General features: G+C 42.3%; 1 protein-coding gene across 6 annotated transcripts in view; it reads left to right on the forward strand.

The window, feature by feature from the left end:
* Nucleotides 1–10,727, forward strand: part of tanc2b (tetratricopeptide repeat, ankyrin repeat and coiled-coil containing 2b) — a 163,639-nt gene that overhangs the window by 16,563 nt on the left and 136,349 nt on the right. For all 6 annotated transcript variants that reach the window (XM_013908992.1, XM_013908993.1, XM_013908994.1 and 3 more), the window contains exon 2: nucleotides 1,956–2,059. The gene's annotated coding sequence lies outside the window, so the exon portion shown is untranslated. The remainder of the gene's footprint in view (nucleotides 1–1,955; nucleotides 2,060–10,727) is intronic.

Raw genomic sequence — 10,727 nt, forward strand, 5'->3', positions numbered from 1 at the left:
ACACACTGATGTAATGGTGGGTGCTCAGATTAATCATAATCAGTGTTTCTAATGAGGTCAGGATATGCACAACTAAGCCCTGTAAGCCAATAGCATAGGCTTCAGGCTGCTCTAAATGTTTGGTTTCTGACAGGTTTTTTATACTCTTGGCTTCATATGGCATCGATTTCAACTCTGGGCATCTCTGGCACACAGCTCTACCAGAACACAGAAATCCTTGCCACTTGCTAGACCAGTAAAACGGAAGAAAGTTAGTTTAGGCCTCAGTTACACAGGCCGAGGGGAAAACATGTATTTTCCAGCCAGCTTTAAGAGTTTCCTAGAGGTTGGTGTAAGTGAAATTGGTGAAAAAATACAGGGGAGTTCCAAAAACCTCCTTTCTTTGGTCACCCATGGTGCATGGATGACACTAGTGTTCACAAACACTCATTAACTAATCACCAAACAGTAGAGAAACTTTAAAAAAATGTGCGACACAAAGCAGGAAATGGAGAAAGTTCACCTTCAAAGTAAAGGTGTAGCAGTAAGGCATAACTTAAACAGTTCCACTACCTCATAGGGTGTAGTTGGTGTTTACAGACAAGTGTAGTTCCATGCAAACCATAGGTCACTGTGTCAATCTCCTTAGCAACCAAAGTAATTGTGAGGTTTACGTGCACGGCAACATATATCTCTTTGTAACCAGTTTCATTTACGAACGGCAAACAACCTCTTGTAACCACTCACCAGCTGCTCAGGGAATACAGCTTTTCCCATAGCAACTGATGCTCACAGAGGGGTCATTAAACCAGTCTTTAGGCCTGCGTTGCTAGTAGATGATATCACAGTAGCATTCAGCAACTGATCGCAACTGGTTGGGGAGTACTCATTTTTCCCTAGCGACAGACGGATGTTAGGCGGTTGCCAGGCGGTCAGTTTTTTGTTGTTTTTGTTGTTTTGTTTGTTTTTTAATGGCCACTAGGGGGAAATACCTGAGGTTGCAAAAACACCTCTGGATGCTCATTTTAGGTCATATTAAGGGAAGAAAAAGTTAACATTTGCAAAATTTGGTTATGCTGAGTGTTTAAAATTATTATCCAGGGCATTATGAATGTTTTGTCCTCAGTTTCTCTCTCATGTCTACCCCATGCTTGACACTCCCCAACATGGTCCACCTTTTTCATGCTGTCTCGGGTTAAAGGGTTGGGGAGGGGGGGTTCAGACAGTGGATGAGGTGAGAGGCTGCACAAAGTCCCCGTTAGAGATGCATAAGTATTATTTTAAACTGTGAATCATGCAGGGATACTTTTGTAGAGTGTAAAATAAAAATATGAAGTTGGAATGAGCTCAGTGGGTCCCCTGTAGCTAATAAATGCTGCCGAAGATTACCGTACTTATGAGCATTAAGGGGGACGCAGTATGTGATGTAATGTAATGTTACCACTGGGTGGCCTGTGTGTATTAAAGATGTTAATTTAAATGCTCGACACTGGGAGCAGCCAAACAATTGCCGTTCACATTTACATCTCTCCGGTTCCCACTCATTTTTGTGTTAATCACATGGCTGCTAACATCACCCACACAGATATTTCAGTCCCTCTCTCCCCCGTCCTTAACTCAACATCTAATGACATAATCAGACTTTTGGTCAGACTACTTAGAGCCTCTACATCACAACTTTCAAAGCAGTACTTTATGTCAGATTCCACCCTCTGTGGAATATGACAACTGTCTGCTGTCCCAGTCCGCCCTAACAATCAGGCCTTGTAGCCCCGAAAGCTGTTTGTGTTCTCTGTTGGAAAAAGATCCACAGCAGAGTGAACAGTGACAGGTCAGGCTGTTCACTCTGTGGACTTGCCACTCCACTGAGTCGGATGTCAAATAGTGTCTGCTGTTTCTCTTGTGTGTCAATACAAGGCCCTTTCAGTTCATTGCTCACCTTAAAGTGTTTTATTTCACTGTTATTGCCTTTGTAGAGAGCTGCTGGGTGTCCCCTCTGGAGAGGGTTTGAGACTGTGGTTCAGCCCAGCGAAATGTAGCGCCTCGCTGCCCTCAAAGCCGGATTTGTTGTCTGCTCATGGTGAGTCTTCTTAAGTTTCATGGCACAGGAACCGGTGTGTAGCTGGGACCTTTTTACACCTACAGATGCACCACAGAAAAGTCCTGAGGTATAGGAACACTCACAGAACAGTAGATATGTTGTTAAGCTTGCAATGTGTAAGTAGGCCACAAAATGAGAACAAAAACTGTCCTGTAATTATAAAGCCGAAAGCTTTTGTTAGTATACAGAGCATGTTTCTTAAAAAAATGACTGTGGTCTCAAAAAACTTATTACTCTGTTGTGGTATTGCCATGGGGGGAGGTCTTTATCAGGAGGAAAAGCTGAAAAACTACTAAATAAATAAATTAATTAATTAAAAGTGCAAAATTTATGCCCTCCTTCACATTTTCCAAAACTGTCCTGTGGGCCAGATTGTAGACCTTTGTTTGACACTCTTGGTTAGAAGGCTAAACTGGGAGTTAGCAGCTTGCTTGTTTAAGTGGAACTATATTTCAAGCTGCTATATACGGGATGCTAATTCTAGCAAATTGTTTCTTTCAAATTTGTGTTATTTAAAGATTTAGTAGTTGAACATGTAACACTTGTTTTTCAGGAGACGGGAGTTGGGAATGTGAGTTAACTCGGAAAACTCTGTCAACAGGAAATAAATGCATGAAACATAGAGCCTGCTTCTTTTTCACTGTGAATTTCCATACGGTAGAGGTGCTGTCTTCTCTTAAAGAAGCTGTCTATCAAAAATAGTCTTATTTTTCAGAAGTGTCCCGGGTACTGATCGATGCTCCGGCTTGAGGCCATATGTAATTACTTTGAGACCAGCCAGCCATGAAATTGTTGTTTGGGTCTGAAATGGATCCAAAGTCAGAGCAAGACCTTCTGGTGTTGTCACAGTCAGAAAAACTATAACCCACACAGCAGCATGAGGATGTGGTGCGATAATTTAGGAGGTACGAAAATGCGTAATTTGTCAGCGACCTCTGCAGTCTTATTACCAGGACGAAGCGTTGTCTCATCCACGTGCATTTTGTCCATAGTCCGTTTCGATGTTCAAGTGTGCGCCTGAAGACGAACGACTTCTGTCAGCTGTTAAAGTGGGTTCAGGAGCTCCCAGGCTGCAGAGAGGTATGCAGAGCGACAGTCACTGGCTCACATGCATGCAGCTGTGGCCTGCAAGATGTGAGCAGGCAAATGGAGTGGAAGAGTAGTCCCATTAAACCCTGGCTCTCCTTTGAGAAAGAGGCTAACAGCTCTGAACGCTGGCCTCTCGCTCCCTTGCAGAAAGTGCTGACACAAATTTTTGTCTGACTAAAATGCCTTCTGACCGCATGACACTGGCTCTTTTCTTCTTCCTCAGAGATTCCTCGGCTGTAAAGCTGGGACTGTACAAAAGGGACACAGTCTGCGAGTGCTGTTTAGGAGCTGGCGTAAATTATAATCATAAACTGCTGCAAAGGTCTGAATTACTCACATTTTAGCGTGTGAAGGAATTTCTTTGTTTGAGCGGTTGATTTGATTTATATGCATAAATCTTTTAGATTTCCCCTCTTCTGGACACCCATCTTGGTAAACAAGTCAAAAATGCACAAATCTCGGGGCTTGGACCAGAGGAAGGCTGCTTAGTCCCCCTTTGGCCATCAGCGCGGACCTGTCAGTTTGTGATTGACGTTGCGTGGCGGCTCCCGCGTTGGTCACTGGTGCGAAGATGCAGAAATATGACAACATCTCCGGGCGCATAAAATGCTGGCTTCTAGTGCTTCAATTGTGCATGTCATCCAAAGTGATGTGGTGTTAACCCTCTGGAAACTGTAGGCGTTGGTGGTTTGCACTATATTCTAGTAGCTTCAGTAGTTTTCTATAAGCCTCAGCTCATTTTTACAGTAAAGGAACTGCATTTATAGACTCGCTCACTATAGTATTAGTCATATTTTGACCAGTCACATGCTTTAGGCAATAAATGTCTGCTCAGTGCTCGAGGGGACAATGATGAGAATGATCTGTGTTGTCAAGCTGGTGAAGGGAATCTGCTTGGTCTCCAGTGGGTTGTGTGGGTGGTTAGCTACAGCCCACAGCTACTGAAAGAGAGCTGTGTCAAATCTGACACACTGAAAGCCACAAACGCCAACACTAGGAGCCAGTTGTGAAGCAAACCAATTTAGTTGCAAGATAAATTCTGTGTACGTTTAGGGAGAGCTGCCCTCGCTGGCTTGATTTAGTTTTTTTGCTTTTTGTTTTTTCCCTCCAGTTTGTAAGTCCAGAACGGTTTCGCTTTGGGTCGTGTTTGTACTTGTAGTCAAAAATTCATTCAAGATTATGAGCAGATAATACCAGGGATTATTTTCCAAGTAGCTTGAATGTTCAGGGGATATGTTTCCTCCAGCTTGAACATTGCTTTGACTTGAGTATAACACAGAAACCACAGACCTCTGTTGCCAAATAGTCAAAGAATGAAAGAATAAAATGCCTTTCTGGCTGCAGTGAATGGGCTGGTGCATGTCTGTCTTTTTGTTAATGAAAAACAGTCAGAAATTCCTTAACACAAAACCTACCTTACTTCTCATTAAATTCTTGACTTTCCTGATGAGTTTATGATGTTGATCATTTTTTTCAAGTCTTATACATTAATTTGTAAATTATCAACCTGTTTAGACACCCATCAGTGCAGCTAACATTCTGCATAGTGCCATATATTTTCCTTAGGTTTTCAGTCAGATCCACCACTTCCATGTGACTTCCTGGATGAGTGACGTTTCTGGCACTGAAAACGCTACGTCCAGATGAACAGAATCAACTTTTTGGGATTTACTTACCTGGATGATTGAGCATGCATCAAGACTTCTTGAATGTGATTCCTTGCATCATGCCATGATCAAATTGCATATCTTAAGGCATTAAAACAGAAGTCTAAAAACCAATAAGTGCTGTGACGGTGGATCTATCAGCCCGCACAGCCCATAGGATCGTGGCTTAGTTCTCAGCACTGTTCCCTGGGTTCAAACTGGGGCAGTTCACTGTGTGGAGATCGTGTGTCCTCTCTGTTTTTGCATGTGTATCCTCTGGGAGCTCCTGTTCCCTGGGGTGCTACACGGTGGCTGTACACTGCTCCTAATACTTTGGATGGATTTAATGTTTAGGTTTCCCTATGAAAATAGATAAAGGATAACTCGCCCTCTATCTTACCTCTGTGCTTGGGACAGCTCTAGCTTAGTCATGCTTGCCAGCTAATGCCGTTGATAGTTAAGCGGGAAGCTGGTGAGGGATTACATAATTGTCTCTGCATAGGTTATTTCAGCTGAAAAGCAGAGGAACAATCCTGGCTGAAAAACACACTTGTAAGAAATCTCATCCTCTCTTTCATTTACCTTGTGGACAGGTTAAGAAAAACAACAGTATAGTTTTTTTGTTAGACTCTATTGTCTGCACTGCTGGTCTGGCGGGGGGTGGGGTGGGGGGGGGATGTCTGCTGACTTGGATGCTGTTAGCTATAATGTACTGTAATTGCCATGCAGCTCATTGAGCATTTTAGGCCAATGGCTTTGAAGCTGGACACATTGATTAACTCTGGATTCGGTGGTTTGAGGTGGGAGGGAGCTGCATTGGCTTTGAGCAATGATTCATTCGGGGGGTGGGGGCATATTGGAAGTTGTACATGAAAGGGCTTTTTATTCTTATGTCCTGTGAGGATTTCTGTTTTGGGGTTTTCAGTAGAGTATACATATATTTTTGCAAGACCAAGCATACATATATTGACATTTTTGTCATCCACAGTCCAAATAACAGAAGCTATGATGGACAGATGATAGTGCTATCATGGTAACGGGTAAATGAATTATCGTTGGTTATATTTCTCATTAGAAAAAATATTTTTTGTTATGAAAGAACGTGCAGTACTGAGTCTTACTTTGAAATTATTATCTTCCACGGTAGCAGTGGCAAAGAGAAAATCCAGGTTAGAGTTGCTAAAAGCCTTCATTTTAACAGCTGACGTAGTCCGCTTAAAGCCGTGTCATTAAGCATCATAATGCTGCCCGGCTTCCAGTGGTCTCAACAGTGACCACAGTGAACTAGCCAGGCTCCAACACAGGAAATGAAGGACGGAGAATTCAATTTGTGCTAATGTACGGTTTGAGAAATAACATGGCGTGAACAGCATGAAAGCAAATGTGCATTGTAGTCTAGACTGAGCTGTACCACAGTTTCCTTAACATTTTTTTCCTCATTTCAGTTCATGCATAATAATTATGAGGAGGGGGGGGGGTCATAAACTCCTACCCTGTAAATCATAATCTTTTCAGTCAGTGGCCCAAGTCCACCTCAATTTGCCCTGTGTAGTTTATTGTATTGTGTTTGGACGTAGTGCAACGAGACCACGGGAGCATCTGGACTTTTTCTTGTAAATGATGCTGGTGAGGTGTGTAGTCGGACCAAAGTTTTAAGAATATGCAGACTATGTAGACATTTCATGCGAAACCTCATCATCATTGCCAAGTCAATCATGGTTTATCTTCATCACAGTATTTAGCGGATGTAATGAGTGCATGGGATTGTCAATATGCCTTAGACGCAGAGGTAAACAGAGACATCCAGTTATCATCTGGGCTGTTGGGGGAACTCTTTTAAAGTGAGTTTCCTTTGGGACCATTCATGCACAGGTTTGCTCAAATCCGCTCCTCCCCTCTCATCTATGCCAGCCATCTTTGACAGCTGGGCTCAGCTAACAGCTGCTGCCCCTCCCCCAGAATCTAACTGTTAAACAACAAAAAGAGTTGGCGGCAACTGTGCTTTGTAGGAGAGCAAATTATCTTGTAGATGCACAGAGTGTGTGTGGTCCCTCTTGGACGGGGTTGCAAGGTGTAGATTGACCTTTTTTAAATGTATTACACTTTCATTCTCAGTGTCTTTCAGTGGGGAGTTTGGTAGGATTTGATAAGTAAAGCAAAGCATTTTTGGAAAGAAAAAGATTCCCCGGTGTAGGAGAGAAAAACATCCGGTCGTAAGAGATTTCCAAACTTCTGTGATCTTCACATAGCCAACGCTTATCTTCTCGGTGAAACACGGGACTTCTTATGTTATCCACCAACACAACTTCCATATATGTGGCAGTTACTTTGTGGAACAAGTGTCCGTTGTTGAGGCTATTCTCTTTCTGGCAGTCTTCCTTTGTAAAGTTCAGAAACTAAACTTCCTTGTGAGGCTGTAAAACAGCTTATGATTTATTTTGATGAACGGAGCTAAGATTACGCTTTCACATTTTCCAGGTTTTTATGCAAAGATGTAAAGATTCCTGCAACACTAAGCAAAATCACTACCGCTGTAGTAAAATGATGCAAATGGGGAGTATTATTTACTCAAGCATAATAAAGTTTTTTTGTTCATAAAAAGGTCATAGACTATTTAATTTTGTTTTATTTATACAGTGGCAATTCTTAATAATTTCCTTTACTGTACAAGGACTAATTATGTTCAGATTATATTTGTAGTGATGCTTATTTCAGCCAGGAACAAACCCTGTTTTTATTCTGATCTTGAGGAGATAAATGTGATGGATATCATTGTGATTTATGCAAAGGGACATTTTTCTACGTCTTCACCAGTTTGTGATCTGAAATTAATTTAAGGGTTGGGATTGGTTTAGGTAAACATGCAGGCAGTTTTATTTCCTCGGTAGCAGCTCCACTGGCTACTACATAAGCTTGACTGCTAAGTGTGCTCTTTTGTATCACCTTTTAACCTTAGGTTATACAAGGTGCTTCAACAGCCCACACAGCAATGCAAGGTGCTTGTCTTCTTCTGAGGCACTTGACTTTGGTCCAGCAGGGTCATTAGTGGCCCTAGTTCCCTTTAGTTGACTACACTGGAAGGGTTAGGGGGTCAGCAATGCTCCTCGAGGACCTTCCAGCCTTCCTCCCCTCACATATGATGACAGCCATAGGGGATGGAGAGCACACGAGAAAAAACGCACGGGACAATAAATGACTGCAAATGCATTAGAGATTCTCACACTGGAATAGCAACAGGGAACAGAAATTATGTATTAAATGTGTTATTTTATTCCCCCCCCCGACCACAGAATCCCACCTGGCTGTTGCGATGGCATTTTATTTTATTTTTTTTAAATAAATTTTTGGGGCATTTTTTAAAAGCCTTTGTTGGACAGCTGGAAGCAGACAGGAGAATGAGGAGAGCGCGCAGGAAATGGTCCGTAGCAGAATCAAACTCAGGCCCCTGCAGCCTATTGGCATATGGATTACCTGCTCAACCAAGTGAGCTATAGTGGTGCCCCACAATTGCACTTTTTAAACACATGGTACTCAAAGAGGGGCCAGGGAACCTAAAGGTGTCTGCAGCCCAATGGCAAGGGATGCTTTAAAAAAAATAGTTATAAAAATTGTGTTCTAATATTTAACTGGACCTGGACTGGACCCAGTGTGGACAGTTTGTGTAAGGCTGGTGCAGTGTGTCTCCAGATGAACCTTTTTCTTTTGCTGAGGTTGGCAAGGCCTACATCAGCGTGCTAATGTGGAATGCTAAGGAGTGGTGAAAGATTTGTGACTTTGAGCAGAGAGGACGGATTGGAGGCGATGCTACATGGTTCCATCTACATGAGATTTCTGCACCCTCAGCTTGTAGGGAATCACATGTCCACATTCAGAGACATTCATACGTTATTGACCGCTGATGGCTGTTCAGCAGACCTCATCCAGGGACAATGCTGTATTCGCATTAATAATACAGTGCCTCATTTTCAATTAAACAGAGTGGAAAATGCTTTTTCTTGTGCGTGAAAGCTCATTAATTTCCACAGCACATCCTCATCAACCCAACAGTCTTAATGACTAAAGACAAATAATTGTGACGCCACAAGAAAACAATCAGTCATTTAATGAAATCACTTGCTGTATAAGTGTCTTTCAATTAAAGCTCCTTAATGCATTGCTGCTGAAGTGAAAATGACATGCGTGACTGCCAACGTGTATGAAAGTGTTCATAAATAAAATATGTCCAATTTTCTTTGAAGCCTGGATCGTTTTTCTGTGCGAGTGTGGGAGTAAACCAAAGCTCCGTCTTCCCGAGCCACCAGACGTGATTGACACACTGTGATGGCGGCCGGGATCTAACAGACATTTATTGGTAGTCATCAGATTGCCATCAGGGGTCAGGGGCTAGCCAACGTGCTAATTGGGTCTTGGTTTGCCGTGTCTGCACTTTCAATCAAACGTCAGTCCAACCCGTGACAGCGATCTGGTCGTGGGATGAACTGGAAGAGCAAGTAATTTAAGATGTTTTCTCTCCCTCCCACACTTCCTTCTGTCCTTTTGTACTCTCTGCTCAAAGCTAGATTTATAGTTACAAATGGCAACCTTGAAGGCACCATTACCCTTGTGAAGCCCACTAATGCCTTTTTTTTGTGGTGGTATATAGATGGCTCAGGACTTAACAATCTGGAGGATAAAAAGGATTAAGTTAACTTAAATTTTAAGTTGGTGATAAAGCTACATATTTTGTTGCTGATTACATAAAAAGGAGACCATGTCCCTGCAATCTGACACTGGCTGTTTAATCACAGTCGTTCGCAGGTTGACTGCATCTCCTGTAGAAACTGTCTGTGGATGACATGAAAGGTGATTAGAGAGAGGTGCTGCTAATTCGCAGTGGACAAAAAGTTCTTCACAGAGTGAACATGAACGTGGTGGTGGCATACATGATGATACAAAAGTGGAACAATGCATAATTCATCAGGAAAAGTATTCCTCTCCGAGCTCAGTCTCTGCTTCAGTGGAGCCCCGTTTATATCCACGCCAGTGTAATTTGCAGACTTATTTCCCCAGACGTGAACAAAACAGAGGCTGTTGTCAACAATCACTTTTGACAATTGGATCTGTTTTTCTGCCTTATTTATGAGTGGATAAGCTCAGTAAATGGGAGAAAGTAATTTTGCCAGCACCAAATGTCAACGTGAGTACCCCTTTGACACACCTAAACGACTCTCTCTGACTCTCTTCTTCTGTTGTGTTAAATGGCCTTTCCTTATTGATCGGTTCTGTTCTTGTCCTGTGGTTTTGAAACCATACCCTTGTCCTGAAGCTCTGATAACATTCTCCCTATACCCCTGGGACATGTTGAATACCACACATGGACTGTCTGTGGGTTTTCCTGACGTCACAGGCACTATCTGCGGATGCCAAAAATAAAGATGGACACTTAATTTTACCTTCGTTGTCAGGTTTCTCTTCACCTTCAGCTAACTGACAATCAGGGATGACTAATTTTGGTCTATGTCATCTTATACAGCACTCAGTGGAGGTTTTTGTGTCATGGTGTAAATGAATCAGCACTGCATCCCCAAGAAATTATGCACATATTGGAGTGTTTCATACCCCATAGTTAATATCCGGTGCCTCATGTAGCATGGCAGATGTAGTGGGGTAATATTCAGTACTTCTTTCTTGTGTTTTTTAAAGTAGGGATGAAATTAATTTGGAACTTTTGTCTTAATGTTTGCCTTTGTTGAAGTTCTGAATTTTTACTTAATTTTACTTTCATTTCATGGTTGACTGTAATTGGCTAATTGCATCAAGTGGAGCACAGTCATTGATTGTATATAAAAGATGGATGTGAGTGTGGGGTCTTGACATGAACATGCCTTAACACTAGAACTGATGACATTTCTCTGTGTCCTCTAAATCTTCCA

The sequence above is a fragment of the Pundamilia nyererei genome, unplaced genomic scaffold, assembly GCF_000239375.1.
Source record: "Pundamilia nyererei isolate P.nyererei 1_Seehausen unplaced genomic scaffold, PunNye1.0 scaffold00017, whole genome shotgun sequence".
In the NCBI taxonomy this organism is placed as follows: domain Eukaryota; kingdom Metazoa; phylum Chordata; class Actinopteri; order Cichliformes; family Cichlidae; genus Pundamilia; species Pundamilia nyererei.